Raw genomic sequence first — 17936 nt, forward strand, 5'->3', positions numbered from 1 at the left:
TCTATTTATTTATGTATATATGTATAATTGTATACACGAATATCTATCCTGATAACAAATTGCTAGGTTTTTCTCTCTTTTTCTGGCCTTACAGTTTCTCTCCTCCTTTGGTCTACTTGGAGCTAAGATTTGAAATGCAAATCGTAAAACAGACTGCAAGAGATTATGACGGTAATTAATGAACGCGAATTAAACGCTCTTAACGTAGCTAGTTGCGCTGTGCGGCAATTACGTGTGTCAGATAAGCGAGGAAATTTCACTTCTGAATTTACACTTTAGCAAAATGAATTCTAACATCGTGAATTAGTCCGCAACGTGATGAATTTCCTCTACGCTGCATCCACTTCATTAATTCACCAATAATCGCATGAACAATATTCTTTTAATTGTACACGAATATTTGCTTGTGGTTAAATTTTTAAGATCAAACGAATCTCGTTGTCAATGTAACGGTAGAAACAAAAGGAGAAACGAAACTGATATCGCTACAAGGGGGGAAAATGACGGAGTTGCAGGACTCGCGTTGATGGAGTTTCGTCATTGTTATACGGATAATTTGAAACGTGACTGAGACCCGGTATTCAAGTAAATCCCCGACATTTAGTAAACCTAACCATATAAAAAATGTGATGATGATCTAAGTATGTAGGTAGGTATGTATACCTGCTAACTATGAAAGTTCTATCAGACAGAAAGTCGTTGTATTCAAAAGGGTGAACGGACTTCACCATCAAAATCAAAACTCAGGTAAGGAAATAAAATTCTTAAAAAAAAATTTCAGTAACGTTTTTTGTATCAATGTTAGCGAGCACGAATAAAATTCTTACTATATACGTGATGCAAAAGCTTATGAGCAAATTTCGAGAATTAGAAAAATGGTTTCATAATCACAACGTTCAAAATTTTTGATCGGATTCTAAGGTTTTTCAGCCCACATATTTCACTCACCGTGCAAATCTACCGAAGTAATCACGTGTCGTAGCACTTTTTTAAAAATTGACATTATCTTGGCTTGTGTTATTCAAACTTGCACAAAATCATTTCTCGCACTTGCATTGTTATTTACGCGAGCAACGTTACTGGAAGTTTTTAGAACGTTTTCTTGTCCATTTGCCTAACTTTTGGATCATATGCTGGAGCCCAAGTTCATCCTAAAAATTGCTAGCATAGTCTAACACAAACAAAATATCTTTTTCGGTGGATTAGACCACCACAAACACCTGTTCTCGAAGATGCTGAGTCCGAATTTTGTGTCAGAATTGCTCGGTTCCCACCGTATTTCGAACAGACTGGCATACCTCATAGATAACTGAAAATCTAATACCGATGGAGCAATGCTTACGGTGGAATCGAATTCAGCATGTCCGAAAACAAGTCCCATGGGATGATGGTCTATTCCACGGGACAAAAACATTTTTCTGTGTGACTGTGTAACGAGAAATGGGATGAAAAAAATGGGGGAAGTATTCAGCAGGACATTGCACAACACCCGCGTTACAACGCAACGGCCGGAGTCTTATTGTTAGTGGTGATAATTATTGTTGGCAACTCGGCGAACGTCCGCGTCTGCGATATAATAACCGGTCCTGGTAACAATGAAACCGTTTGCTCCGTCCGCTCGCACGATGCGAGGCAGTGAGTCGGTCGACGGGGGTGTTATAGTAACACAGTCGGAGATTAGGGCTTGGCTGGCGTATTGTTTGCCCCGTGGCTCGGGGGTGGCGGGGGTGGCAGGGGAGGCCTGACAAAAGGTCTACAAATCCTCGAGGGGGGGCAAGACGTACACTCACCCCTGCAGGAAACCCGGGCGTATCACCACGGACCTGCCGACGAGATGGGAACCAGGGATGCTGGAGAGCCTTGGAACTAATGGAAGGGCGTTCCGAACGAGGCTCCAGGACACAACCGGAAGCTGTGAGCCGAGAGAGATGGAGCGAGGAGGGGCGGGGGGGGGGGGGGGGGTCTTTTTTAGGGGAGGAGGAACTTAACAAGATCTGTATTTCGGTGCAGTTATTGGTTTCAGCCCTGATTATTGATTAACGGTTGTATTCGTGGGGTGAACGAGTTTGAAGGTGAGCTTCGTTGTGCAGCAGGGCGATTTAGGTTGGGCTGTAAATAAAACCACCAGCTATATTTTACCATAGAACAACAGTGCGACGATGTGTGAGTCGGGGAAGGAGAGGAAATAAAAGGAGAGAATGACAACCGAGGAGGAGGAGGAGGAGGAGGAAGTAAAACTGGAGAGTATACCTACCCATCCACTGTAAACAGAACCGTTAGGGCTGAATTTAGTCCGAGTGGAACTGCGTTACTACATCTCGGGAGGTTTGGACAAATGAGGAAAACATTCTTTTCTACTTTCGAAAAGTTTCGAAAGTCGGGCAAAGAAAAATATACCCTCCCAGATCCCTCCCTCCCTTTCTTTGCTCTGCTACTGCACTTCCCTGCCTGTACAAATATCTGTACGACAAAATATTCGGATTTTCTTTCGCTTGTTACACACCAGCTCGTATTCGTACGCGAGTGAAATGAAAATATCCATTTACAAATGGAGAATAATTTTAACTTTGGCTTTTGCTCATCGTCGCCTCGGTACAAACGTTAATCCGATTAACTCAATCTAATTTTGGCATATCCTATTACGTTTTTGTGTCTCTTATTGGGGAGGACGGGAGTCTTAAATTTTTTAATTCGTTTACTCTGCAGTCGCCACATTCTTATTATTATTTTAAAAGCATATCAAATTTATCATTTAAAATACATTATAAAAGTAAGTTAAAATTACATTATTTATTCTATCAGGATAACCCTTTTTCAGGCATTTGACCGTCTTGAAAATGTATAGGCGTTAGCCCAGCTGCAAAATGGAAGAAAATTGAAAGGTTCGCATAGAGATGTTATATCTCAAGGTTTCCCTTAGCTTCCATCGCTTCTTTTTACCAGCCCCGCTCGTCGGCAGTCAGGTATAGAGACGGAACGGGAGGTAGAGAGAGATTTCTTTTTTACTTGTCGTTAGCTCGAAGTTTGTACATCAATAAATCGTTTATTTCCAACACCCGCTACCACGCCGGATGGAGCTCGAGACTGTATCCTGTAGATGGTAAAGTTTCCAACCCCGTAAGTGCGCGGCAGAAAATTTCTTGCAAACATTAGTTCATCGAAAGTCAGAATACCGAGGGTGTAATGGTGGCGAAGAAATAGGTACCCACCTACAATATTTCTTCTCTTCCTCAACGGAAAAGTTGGGCTTTTTAAACCCAAAAATTCGAGGGCAAAAATGAGCGGAGGTTGAATTGGTCTCGGTTATATACCGGGGTTCCGAAACGATAGGTGGAGTGTCGATAACCCTTTACGCAGTGAAAACGGATAGTTGAATATCGACGGAGCCCCCAACAGTGGTGAGAGTTTTGACGAGAAAATTCCCGGGTCATCCTGCCCTCGGCTCGGTTCGAATACCGTAACGATTCCCATCTATGGCAGGTACCGAATGGTCCATAACTGTAACGGTTACGGTTACGAGCTCGCTTTTCGAGCTCATGCCTTATATCGCATGATTCCTACATGAGCATACACACGCCGAGAAGGGGCTGCACGGATGCAAGTTAAACGGTGATCGCATGGCCTACGAATCAATGGGACACTCTACCTTCCACCTTTTGCCCGACTATCAAACCTTACGACAGGCGTTGCCTCGCGGCAACGAGTGCCGGTGTGAAACGTCCGTTGAAGATGTGAAACGAAACTGACAGCTCGGCCAAGCGTGAAAAGAGGCTTTTGAGGAATTCAGTAAGTGGGTGTGAAGAAGAAGAAGGAAGAGTCATGAGGGCGCTGGCAGATCGATGGGGGTTGAACTTCCCTGGCGCAACTATCAAACTCAACTGTAGGAGGGCTTCTTGACAGATCGTTGCTAGTCAATTAAATTCCACGAGTCCACGTCTCGCGATGAACCTCAGACGAGCTTTCAATTGCACAGGATTTTACGAAGGGTGGTGCAGTATGGTGTGTGCCGGCGTTTCTTCTTGAACCTTCTTCCCTTCAGTTCAGGGGGATTGACGGGCTTCGAAGAAGCGCCCCTTGTCCTCGGGAGATCGACGCACGCTGCATGGTCCGGCTGGAGTTCACTTAAATAGGTTACGTGATTAGGCTTAGAGACCCTAGGCGAGCGTTTAGCCCGGACACGATCAGCAATTTCCGATCGACCCTCGTCCATCGCGTTGTTTTCTTCTCTGTCCAACCGCGCGTGGACCTGCGGGAGACCAGATTGAATTAAACCCGTCCGGAAATGAATCCCGCATTACGGGTGCTCGAGTCGCTCCTCCTTGGTCGTCAAACAAGCCCTCCAGGATTCCTGGTGAAGTCCTCCAGGACCGTTCTGGCGGTGGATGCGATTGTCCAAGCGCTAGTTCACCTAGAAGCGTGAATGCATGCATGAGGGGAGCCGAGCACGCTTGTAAAACGGGAAACGTAACCTTTTCTTCCCGATTATTCGCGGAGTGGATAGATAGGTCACGAGGGTTCCTTGGAATTGCGTTTGAAAGGTTGCTAATAAACGTCGGTGAAGAGCTCGATCGATTAGCCGAAATCAACGTGAGTCTTTTACTGCACTTTTACAAATGACTTGATGGTTCAATAACGCACGCGGCTTATTCTTGACCCGGAAGTTATACTCCATCTTGTTTTAAACCACGATCCTTAATTCAACACGATCCTTGACACGCGATTTCGTGCCTGAAAAAATCACCGAGAACAATATGCTCCCACGAAATTTTATTCCAGGCGCTATTTCGTCGCTGTATGAATTCCATTGACATCAGATTCATGTCGTGACAGAGAACTCACGTCAGCTTAAACGAAAGCTTCGCCACCATAGCATTTGGACTCCTCAACAGGGTGAATGGCGACATTTGGGCACTTTCATATTCGGGAAAGTCAGGACCGAACACAAAGAGGAATAATTTATTGGGGCCGCTCGTACCCGGATCACATTCAAGTGTCTTATTGGCAACTCAGCTGCAGGCGAGATGGGTTTGAGACCAAGAAGATTGGCTGCTTTGTTCCGGCAAAGTCGCGGCTGACTGAACGTTCGACAGGAGCAAGGCGTGACCTTCCTGTCAACAACAAAGTGGATCGGGGTAAGGATGGGACTACGGCTGAGGATAGCCAGATACTTTTTAACACTTCTCTCGAGGTCTCGTCACTAGCGGTGATTACGGTTCTATTAACGCGACGACCGACGGAGTGATCAGCTGAAAAAAAAAGTTTGAAAAAAAGAATCGTAATCTCGATGCGGAGGAGATTTATGAATTCGAGAAGATCAGGCATCGCGGTATGGGTTCATCAAAGTTTAAGGGAGCTTGATTAACAGGGAGATTCTTTCCGTGCCGCATGAGGCCTCGTCAAAGAATCGCTTTATTAAATTCTTTCCTTTCCCGAAGCCATGAAGTTACTGTTATATCGCGTGATGCATAAAACATTTAATCAGAAGATTGTTATACCAAGGCGAACAAGCGCTGGAGCAGCTTCTGGCGTCGAACCACGACGAAAGGAATCTCAAAAACTCATCTCCGTATGCTAATTGACCAATAAGTCTTCGCGATTCGGTTTTTCCATTTCTCATTCCTTACGTTCCTCCTTCTTTTTCTTCGTTTCATTCTTCCTCTTCCCCCTTTTCCCCTCCTCCAAGCTGCCCGCAGTTCTCGTCAAATCGAAACTGGGTAACTTGGTAACTGTGGTTATAAAAACGACTTGTGTAACTTAAGTTCCCGAGAAGAACGCTAAACGGTAACTCGTGATTTCAGCGGGCTTCAAACCTTCCAACTTTCCAAGGCCAAACGCGAATCAACCCTCAGACATGACAATAACTGAGCGTCTCTTTCCTCCGTTCGTTTCTTTGGACTTCTAATACCACGGCGGCTGGCACTTCGTGCCATCGTCCTAAGGGCGTTATAAAAGTGCTTTACGGCTCTGCTGCAGTCGCCTACAAAGCGGAAATGGCGGCAAAGCTCACCCTTGTTCTCTGCGGGGGGTCGAGTGCGTCGTGAGTGGGTGTCATTGACGTATTAGCAGACAGAGTTAACGAGATGACGACGGGGTATAAAACGAACAAGGAACCGCACCAAGAGCCGAATGACACGCTTTGGGAAGTCGTTTTTTAACTTGCGCACACTTTCTGTGAGTTTTGGGCTTTTTCTTTGGTCGCTTTTCTTTCGAAGGGATCGTGGAAAAAGATTATTACTCTCAAGTTGATTCCGAATCCCGCACGGATTCGTGCAAAACGGTCCTAGAGAAAGAAAGCTCTGGAAGCTGCATAGCTTTTTCTAGACTCCGGTATACGGGAGGATGGATCCGGTGTTAGGTAATCAGAATTTCTACCCGCAGCTAACAGCTAACCGAGTTGGAAACTTTCGGGTTTCCTATACTCTCGCACTACATGGGAGATATCCCTTTGGGAGTTAGTCGCCGTGTTTTTTTCCCGGGGTAAGGGAAGAGAAAAAACAACAAAGAACAAGTGAAAAACAATTTCGGTTGGATACACAAGGACGGAGGTATATAACAAGGAGGAAGTTCACAAACAAGGAAAACTTGTCGTTTGTTCAAATTCGCGCTCCGGACGTGCGTATTCATAAAACTCGCAAGGAGAATTTTAGATTCCGGATACCATTTCCGATTGTTTTTTGTTCGGAAAATTTCAATCGAAACAGATTGCCGTCGACTGCATGGTAACATGACGGAGAAAATCCGTTTCATCAAATTTCATTCTCTAAATAACTACAGCGACCTCTTTTGCGTCTGTATTTGTGAATAAAATTACCCGCAAACTCGCGAAGAACGACTTCGTTTCCCTCGATTTCTAGGTTCGCATCTTGTTACCGTCCACTTTGCGGTTCTCCTTCTCCCCCAGACGTACTATACACATCCAAGTCCAGAAATTCAGATGTGAACATGCACGTGGCACAAAAAAAAAAAAAAAAAATTTTCACACCTTATTTCTTCGCCGATTTTTTCTTCTTCTTGCATGAAAAAACCTCGAGGCATTATCAAGAAAATAATTGAATACATAAGTAATTTAAAAATCTTCCAAATGGAAAAAAACTTGCAAGTTTCTATAAAATAAAATTTACACTTCGTACGCTGAAATTAAATGCCGGCAAAAAATTCAGCCAGAGGGGAAAAATAATCGCGATTAATCGTACGAGTCAACAACAGTATAACGTTGAAAATATTCGAAATTCCAGGGAGGAATCGATCTGCGTATATCCAAACAAGTCTACAAGTTCGACGTGGCGGTTCGGTTCTCGGGCAGAATTGAATTTCTATATTCGCCGGTCGGCACGGAGCGTTATATTTATATAAATAAGAAAGCAAGAAAAGTGTTCTTCGATGCTGATAAATATTTGGAGTACGGAATAGAAATTTATTGCTTTCGGTCCGTTGGCCGTGAGCCAATCCTGGGACACTTGAAATGTCACAGGGATCGCTCCGCGAAACCCTCGCGAAGCATTTTCCACCCCTGTGTTCTCTTCTAGGGTTCAATATCGCCTAACAGACTGCGCCCAACGTCGCCGACCTTAACCGGGTGACCCAACCGTCAAAAATCTGGGAGAAAATGAACGGAAGGTGGAAAGGTGACGCGGGATTTTTGGGTAGACGTTGCGCGATAAACCTATGCTTAAAGTTAACCAGGTCATTGGTGGTTCGGGCCTAATTCTCACCCCGGAAGTTGAGTGAAAATAGACCAGATCGCAGATAAATGAAGCACGAGTAGCTGCGGGTGCAGGTACTTTCGTAGAAAGGCAGGAATACTCACCGGGGTAAATCGGCGTGGCACAAGATCCAGGGAAATTGCTTGGAATGAAACTGGTCTTACAAAATAAAGTGATTTCACTCGACATTTAGTCCGTCAAATCGCCTGTGAAATCCATCTTCCATGACGCTACACGTCGAAGGTTTCTTATATACAGTCGCCCTTAACGTATATTTGCAAGTTCGTAATACGGTACGTGGAGTGAAAAATATGCTGGAACGAAACTGTGAAACGTGCAACTGAAGCTAATCGATTGATTAATTGCAATTGAGGAAATAGTCCCTGTGATCCATGGAAAAAATTTAAAACACTCAATTTCAACTTGAAATAACTCGTTATTAACACCGTCAGAGAAATCACGAAAGGTGTATTCGAACAAGTTTTAGCGAATTCATGTACAAACTAAATGAGCTTTGTTCGTTAGAATACGGACAAGTAATGGACAAGTAATGTGTTTCGGTGAAAAAAAAAAATGGTTGAATGTTATTGCTCTGATTTTCTTGATGTATATCGAGGTTTTTATAATACTGAAAATCCTTAATGTCCCAACTTTTTCCTCCGTATCACTGAGATTTTTAAAATAAATTACACTCGACTGAATCAGTTCCACTAACAATTTTCGAAACATTATTGTATGGAGTTTTTTTTTTTTTCAACATTTTTTCAACCAGACTGCGCATTCCTTTAATTCTTAATTACCTGGGGGTAAAAGAATGTTGTAAAACTGAGAAGTTTCAGTAAACTAGAACCCTATTAAGCTCGTCGCATGTCGTGCGATGTACTTAAACTTCAGAGTTTACATTGCGCACCTGTGACTGCATAAACGGTGTAACGTTATTCGCTGCAGCAGAGATACAGACACAGATGAACTGTAGCCAACAGCGCTCTTGGGGCTAATAATTTTCCGTAGACATGCATTGTATGTACACGTTTAACCTGCACACAGACTTGCAGGGCGATGGATAGAACCGATAATCGAATCGCCACTAGATAATATTATCGTTAATGTTATTGCAGCTCTCGTTCTTCTTTTCAACGTTACATAGATATATGTATGTATAGAGACCCACGTCGAGTTTATCTCCCGGTCATAACTCCACCTGCAGCGTTTCGAGATAGACGGGATCTCTGCCCCGCGTTGTATTATCGGCTACATGAAACTGCGATCATTTAACGTTTCAGAGACAGGTGAACAGATTCATGCTCATATGATTAAATTGAAACTCCCTGGCGGGTTGCTGACGGAAGTGAAGCTGGAACTCAATTACTTGACGTTAAAACGCGAGGGTTCTTCTTGCGTCTGTATCCACAGGGCATTGCATCGATTCCTCTATATTGTACCAATATTTTCGTTAATTTCTTCCCACCGGAAGTGCCGGGAGTTTGCCTCATAATCTGTCTAATACATTGCGTGTAATTTGATGGAATTCGATAATAAAAAAATTTTCAAATTCAGATTCTCTCCCCGACTTGTCGGAGCGTTGATGCCGCTCGACGATGAGAATTTCTGTGAAACCGACTAGGTGCCCTAAATTTTCTCAAAATGACCTGTTTCTCCGCGGTACGGGAAGCCGTAAGGTTGGCCAAAATTTCTTCGGGGCGCGGTGACCGCTTGTGGGGTTAAACCCGTATGAAAATTAATACTCCGCAGCGCAGACGCACCCCGCAATTTGCTTTCTCAAGCAATAATTATATCCCGACGGTAGAGCTGGTTGTCGAGTTTATTCATCCTGCATATATTCACCTCTCTCGTGGTTCTCTTGCCAGCTTCTCGTGAGATTTCAGCAGGTAGTTTATCCCAGCTGCGGTTGCCCGGGTCTTCGATTACAAAACTAATTCGCAGAGAGGCGGAGTAAATTTTATTCAACCAACCAGGGCGAAGATCTATTTCAGATTCGCAGTTTTTAAATGTCGCAATTATTCGAGTTACTTCTTAAGTAACCCTTAAATAAAAAATATGCTCACGATAATTACGATGTGGGAAAAAGAGAGACAAATTCGAAATCTTCGATGTCGAAGATTAACTTCGACAAGCAGGCACATCGATGGAGAACGTGAAAAGAATATCCTGGAATAATTACTCCGGCACGGTGAAAAAATACTTTCTCGCTCCATTGGCGAGCTGACAAAATTGAGAAAAGTTTAAAGGCCATCGCTGTATAACGCGGCAAAAAGGCTCCGGAGGAAAAATATTATAATTGAGGGATCGAGTTTTAACGACCGAAGGGAACCAAGCTGGGACTAGCGCGAGAGCGATGATTAACGCGAAGTAATTTAATAATTAAGCGGAACTTGTAGGCACCGAGTTATGCGGAAGTACTTTGTGCAATTGATCATGGCGCCAACGGCGTCCGCGCTCCCATATGTATACCTATGTGTGTTGTACGCGTTGTTGGATGAACGCGAAATTCCGGCTGAAATAGTTAACGGAAGTGCGACTCGCAGGTGAGAAAAGGTGAAATATATGAGACACGTAAAGTCGTGAGGATGAAGTTTGACGATAGGTATTCGTACCCCATTAATTGAGTCAAACTTTCACTTCTTTATGTTGAAGTTTTATCAATTAGTAATTGATCGATCGATGTCTTTCATCTCTTTACTTGGTGATTCACTCGATGGTTACTGAATTCGGTTTTTCACGCTTGGAATTTCAATATCCGATTCACTGACGATACAGAATCAATTTCCCATCGCAAAAAATGTGAGAAAATCTATGAAAGATTTTTCTCGATGTCCAGCTTAGCACAGGAATCCTGTGGAGAGAATCACTTCAACCAATTACTTTAACCACCCGCTTACGTCGGAGGCACGTACATTATTTTTTATTGAATTTAAGGATTATCGCATTATTTCCTTCCTTTTTTCTTCATAATTTGCGAGTCAATCGCGTTGCTACTTTCAAAAGTTATTACTTCGATAAAATTTTGCATGTATATATATCCGTGGAAAATGAAGGATCCTCTTCCAAAGGAAAGGAAAAATACGATGTATAAAAACAATCTCGAATATCCAAAAATCTCAGTTTCCACATCTCGTCGGTACCTTCATACTCGGAGCACAAAATTGGCTCGTTTTAAAATCTAGTCTCGCAAAACGGCGAAATCTTTACTCGGAGGGTCAGACGGCTGACTTAGCCCCGGGGCTTTGGGAAAGAGAAAAAGACGAGAATGAGAGAAAGAGAGGGAGAGCCTTGTAGGTCCTCCGAGAAGCGCACTATCTTGACCTGGACCAACCTCTCGACCGCAGCGTATCTCCCGCAAAATCGCCGCTGCGCGTATAAACTGCCTGACGTGTTCACATACACACACCTGCAACATACAATATACACGCATGTATAATGCCGGCGTCCGTTGGTTCTTGGTCCTTCCATTGAACAGGCTATAATTTATTAACATGCATAGCTCTCGCGTCAAATATCTTCCCACAGGGTGTCATAAGACTTCGGGATAACGACTTCGGGGCCTCACTGCACGCTCCCCAATGCCTCACCAAAAGCTTACATTTGCTAAATAATGGGAATAATATATCACCTTCCTCCTCCTCCTCCTCCTCCTCCTCCTCCTCCTCCTCCTCGGCCACTCCATCGTCATCTAACATTTGATATCTAAGTCGCTATGTTTTTCGAAATCCGTATACCTGTTCGTTTCCAAATTCAAATATATATGTCGAATCACGGAGATTGAGACTGATGCTGACTTGACATGTTTTCAAAATGATTGGCCATGCGTTTTTGTTAGGCATTCGTGAATGGGTACTCGAATCGATGAACGGTTTAAGGGGCGGTATTGAAGTCCCGAATTTGAAGAATTCCGAAAGCGTCTAATACCGAATTATTTGGCGACGAAACTTGAAGTAGAGAAGTGAAACATTCACAAAACAGCAAATTTTCGAATGGTTGGAAAGCCGGCGGCTCACAGTTCCGAAATGTAAGATTCTGTAAAATCAAGTTTCGAAAAGTAAAGTTCCGATGGAGTAAAATTCCGGAAATTAAAATATACCCATACAGCCAAGTTTACGCAACACGTGAGTGTAAAAAATTAGAAAAACCGAAACTCAGAATGACATGACAATGTCAAAACATCTAAAATCCGAGCCAAAGAAAGCTCAAAGTGGTGAAATTACTCCAACTCAGAAATTCGCTGAACAGATCTCCGATCATTCGGAATTTCGATATTTCAGATTTTGAAATTTTCGCACTTTGGGAACTTTGACTTGTCGGAGTTATGCCCTTTCGGAATTTTACACTTTCGAAACGTCGAGCTTCGGGTTTCGGACCATTCGAAAATTTGATTTGTCGTCAGTTTGATTGACTTCTTTACTCTAAGTTTTTCCATAAAAAAATCAGAATCCGGTATTTTCAGAACTTTTCAAATTCGGAATTCCAACCCCTCCCCCGGTTCAATTTTTAAGGCCACGTGAATTTGACGCGTAAGAGGAACGTCACTTCGTTGGATTCATTCTCGCGGGATGACGAACGGTTACTCGGTAAAACATAATAATCTTCCCCCTTTTTTGTGCTCAAAATTGGTGACGGGGCGTGGCGTGGCGCTCGACATCGAGCCACAGGTATTATAGTCTTATAAGAGTAGAAAACGGCTCGGCTGCATAGTTTATGGGGGTTGTGTGTCAAAATAATACCCCTAAACGCAATAACGTCACCGCGCTTGTACAGAGTTAGGCCTTCGAGGTTTACACGAGTCATTTTTGGGCGCCTCATGAAGGTATAACAGTCCATGGTTTATACATTCCCAGAAAGGAAACAACACGTTATACGTATCACAGATGCACCGTCATGTTCCAACGTAAAGAAACGTGTGTGTGTGTGTAATAAAAATGGATAAAATTGAGCAAGCTTGCTTCATCTGCGGAAAGCCTAGTTTTTTCCACCCTTAGTCATTGGATTTTGCACAGTTATTCTTCGTTATCCATTTATTATGAACGTACACACATATCCGAATATGTTTGTTAAAATTTTCTTCTTTCCTTTCCTTGCTTTGTTCTTGTATTATTTTCCTGGCTTCGTTACACTATTCTATTATTGATATAAGTCGCAAATTCTTCGCCGTGAATTTCCTCGTATTAACTTGCCACCGTAATAACATTGCGATGGTAGTAAATCAAGCGCCCTCCCATATATCCAGTTTCTTGGTCTCTGGTGAACGCGTTTGGGACGTGCAATTTTTCACTTTACACTTAGACCTTCTTCGCACCCACGTAGGTATGTACGTGTAACGTACTTGCACCACGGGAACTTGGCGCGGTAGTGTATTACGTCGAGTGACGAATGAGCGTTGAACGGATTGGAGCTTACGCAAAAAATAAAAGAAAACAGAAAAAAAAAACGACGAGGGAAATAAAAAAAAAGGTATCTAAGAAATGAAAATTCAGAAAACAATTCCTTTCATCATCTTACGAGTCGATTTCTTATTTCTCAAATCTATCCCGGCACGGTTTTCAAATTAAATTAATTCGCATGGAAAGAAGAAGAAAATTGCTCAAACTTGTAAGCGTATAAAGTTTCCGCGATGTGTGCGTTCGTATTATACGTGGATGTTGATAGGGGTGAGCCGGGGCGTGCTGGAGGGAAAACCAGCCCAGCCAGCAGTTAACTGGATTTGAATTGGTTTGAAATGCGAAACAACAACTGTTTAGCGAATTTGCCGTTGCTGCTGCACCGAGTTCGCGAATATACGTGCTTCGGTCTCTCCGCCATGCCAGCCAGGATACCTGTGTAAAAATCAATGTGCACACTTCGCAGTTACGATTGTGTGCAAGGTGCGGCGGTAATTTGCGTTTCATCGTACCTACGTGCACAACCAACGCGTTACGTTATAGCTGGAGAGTTTAAAGGTAATTTCCCTCGCAAAATCGTCGACGATAAGCTGGTGTATACCTGTGACGGTATTCTAATCGCGGTCTGCAGATCCTTCAGGATCGCTATTTATTATCCCAGAGGGCAAGTAGGCAAATACGTGTAAGGTGGGTACCAACGTGCTGCCATTCCCTAGAGGAAAAATATACAGATGTTAACGGGAATCCTTTTTCCACCGCGAGGGTGAAATAATAATCGACTCGGGTGAGCTGAAATAATGAACGTTTTTTTTCACATCAATTCCGCATCACCGTAAAAATAAATTAAAACGAGACGTGATCGGTTTCATCCCCTGGAATTTATATTCCGCCACGCGACTTCACCGTAATCAATTCTTTTTACCGACTGTGGTCAACGAATGAAAATAAGTTGTTTATTTGATAGGCGTTAAATCGCTCATCGTATTTTCTTATTTTCTTTTGAAAAGGAGAAAGAAAAAAAAAATTGTAAAAAGCGGAAACAGTGTGATAATTGCAGCATAAAATCAAAAAGTACAATGAATACTTCATCGTCAGTGAGTAAGCGTGATCGGAAACGGGAGCTGACGTGACGTGACGTGACGTGACGTGACGTAGTGATGCCCGTCAGTTGGAGGATGCGAGTGAGTCATTTCGTGATGCTGTGTGATGCCGGCGACTAACATGAGAGTTCGGATATTATTATATTATTGCCTTGCCAACTAATTGGAAAGCGAATTAAATGCACGGGGGAAATATCCAGCGTCTGAAACAGAACATGATTGTTTTCCGTGCTCTACGATGATTATTATCGACGTACAGAAGAGACGGGGATTCACGATCCGTACCGGAAATTGTTGCATCAGTCACGATACGTAATGAGGATTATTTGCGAGCCAACTTAAGATTAAAGTTAATAAGAGACACAAATCTTATGTCAAACCATATTTTCTCGATTTCATAGCTGAAGTTGATTTTCGAATTTTACGTAAATTTTGTTTGATTCAATATTTGTTTGTTATGTAAACAGCCAAACTTCGAACGAGAATATGGAATTGGAATCTGATGTAGAAGTTTGGACGCGTTCGAAGTTTCAAAGAACGGGCTGATGGTTTTTTAACTTCCCGTTTTTCTGTTTTCACACACGACAGGAAGTTATTGTAATCAAACCGAAAGTGAAAAGTTGACTTCTCACTAGATCTCCACGTTTTGCAGTTCAGAAAATCATCTCCAATCATTTTAGGATGGACAGACATCATGTCTTTGTGTGGGTCAATGTATGCATGTGTGTGGTCGATTTTTTTGCCTGACAATATCGAAAACGAGTTACCGGATTTCCATAATTTTGGTCTCAATTGTCGCGGTTTTTCCAAACTTGGAACTGATCAGAGTTTGGCTTTAATTGGTTTACTATTTTTCGAATTATTTAAATAACAAAATTACATAAAATAGAATAAAAGTGATGATATCTTGAGAATGGATGAATGGATTCGAATGAAATTTGGGTACCGTGAAATTTTTTGGATCGCTGATCACGAATCTAAAATTAGATTTGTAAAATTAAACTTGACGTATTCAATAGGCGAAAAAACTAAGAAAATTTAAATTTTGTTGAAAATTGGTACCTGCTAGAAGTTTTCTTGGGTGGCTAATCACGAATCTGAGGTCAGATTTGCAAAATCCAAAATGGCGAATTCAATGTGGTGGAAAAAAAATTTAAATTCATTTCGATTTTAGTAAAAATAAATAGGCTGAAGTTTTTTGGGTCACCGCTAACGAATCCAAGGCCAGAATTCTAAAATTTGTAATACTGGATCCATTATCGCGATTCAAAATAAAAATAACGTTTATATTTTCACGTAATACGGTACCCGAGGGCTTTTAAATCGCTAATCACGAATCCGAATCCGTGGTTCGAAATTCGAATTGGATATAAATATTTTATTCTGTCTGTGAACTTCCATTTAATAACAAATTTCACGCTGTGTACAGATTTTTCAAAAAGTTATTCAGCGTGCCGACGATGACGTAATGTTGAATGTGAAAGGAATAATTTACTCGATGTCTACAAATCTCGACGGATTCGAATCCCGGGAGAGATGAACTGCGGTCAGTTTCAGCGACAATTTCTTATCGCCTTCCGACACGCGAGTAATATTATTGCAATATCCCTAGTATTATATTCTACTTCGTAGTATCTAGCGTGGAAATTTAAAGATGAAACGGCGTTTTTCTCAGTCACCGCATCGTGCGATATCAAAGTCGTGAACTACCTCTAACTCATCTCGTGTCGTTTCCTTCACTCAATTTTTAAAAACTTATTCATCTTTTATTCATTCATCCCTTTGTTGTAGAACCGGCATTCCGTGTATTTCGCGATACAGACCTACATATATGCGACTACAGCGTATAATATAATCCAGACCCGGGAGAGTATGATTAATAAAAACGTTGCGTAAGGATACATGTTAAATTTATGCACACTGTACAGCACTGTACATGTGTATAAAGAATTACGGGCTGTTTTAAATTCGCCCAGCTATTGTATTCGTTTGTACCCGGAGATGCAAACCTGTTCAGTGACTCACGCAGCGGACGGAAAACGTAACGTAACGTAAAGTAACGTAACGCAACGTCAGGGCCGGATTTCGCGGGTTTTTCCTGCTGAGCCTTACATCGATCATTGGGTGAAGATTTCTGAGATTTTTTGGGCAAAGGTAAAAAAATAAAAGCGATACTTTTGTGATCTTTGGATATTATTTCAAGATTCTTGTCGACTTTCGCTCTATAATGTAATCGCAGGAAACTTCATTTCAATTTGATCACCCTTTTTTGCTCACGAACTCATTAAGCGCCTTGACTTTCTCTGCTCCGAAGGCGAGGCGTTAAATTCCTTCGGTTCTTGAGTGCCACACGAGATCCCGTAACGTGTCGAGTCATATAACTGCAGTTTCGATGACCAAATCTCACGTCAGGGCGTCAAGTAACGACCAACGGAAAAAGCGAGACGTTCGTGATGCGAGACACGTCCTTGGAGGCAGCGTCGGGAATAGACCACTTCCTCTATAAGCTTTAATTTATTAACCATTCGCTGCGGGCCGTGCGCATAATCCAAGCTTTCTTTACCGATGTTCTATGCTCGAGACACGATCATGTATGTATTGACTATGAGACGCGAATATCGTATCTCGTGCGAAATTTTTATCCGGATGCTGCGGAGGATCTGAAACAGCAAATATAGATTAAAGACTCATAAATAATTCCAGCGACTCTGGCTACTTTTATTCAACATTCTCCGGAAACGACTTATTTTAAATTACCCCAGGTGTTATTTTATTTTATTTTTATTTTTTTCACGGTCAATTCAGTGCAAATCAGTAGCTGCGTCTAAATTCTTACGGTGTAAACGGATGTATATGTGTATAATGTAAGTAACTCGGGCTGCTGGTTTGATTGGTAGTTCGTTGTACGTAGAAGCAGCTATAGAATCGAAACTTCGGATATGTTTCTTTCCTTTTTTCTCGATACTCGATTACATCCGAAGTCTGGGGCTCAACATCGCCTAGAGTAACAAAGATTTACAATGTTTGGTTCATACAACGATATTTTAAGAAATAGACTTTCCATAAGATGTCAATGTTATTATATATTTGTATTCAGAATAAAAATATTTATAAATTTTATTGTACCAAAAAAGTACAACTGTTTCAAATAAAAGAGGCGTGTCGATTTGTGAAAATAAAAAATAAAATAAAATTCATTACACTATTTGGAAGTGACGAATTTTCATTCAAATTACGGTATGGAACAACTTTTACATCCGATGTTTTTCCTATCCTCGAACCGTCGGTTTGGCAATCGTCATTAACAGATATAGTGTAGAATTTTTTGACACGTGTTATACATATAATACATAGTTTGTGGCTCGTGGGAGGATCTGCTACAGAGCATTGAAATATGATGGGCAGTTCCTATACCAGATCGACGTCCATATTATCGGATAAATAGCAGATTTTTCTTTTCGCGGAATTTTTTCATCTTCTCGACTCTCTGGCAAATTGAGTCGGATTCTTGAACGGAAAACCCGCCTTCGCGTAAAAGCTTTTCTCTTCTCATATATTATGTTCTTAGTTTACCTCTCTCTGTTATATCCGAACATCTACTCTTTGCACAATCTAAACACGGCAAAAAAAAAATTAAACATGAATTTTTCACCTACGTACCTTTGAATTGCGCAATCGATCAATTTCGCGCAATGTTGGCCAGATATAAATTGTTCCCGGAAGGAGTGAGAATACACGCG

This window comes from Diprion similis, chromosome 8 (assembly GCF_021155765.1).
Source record: "Diprion similis isolate iyDipSimi1 chromosome 8, iyDipSimi1.1, whole genome shotgun sequence".
NCBI classification, from domain to species: domain Eukaryota; kingdom Metazoa; phylum Arthropoda; class Insecta; order Hymenoptera; family Diprionidae; genus Diprion; species Diprion similis.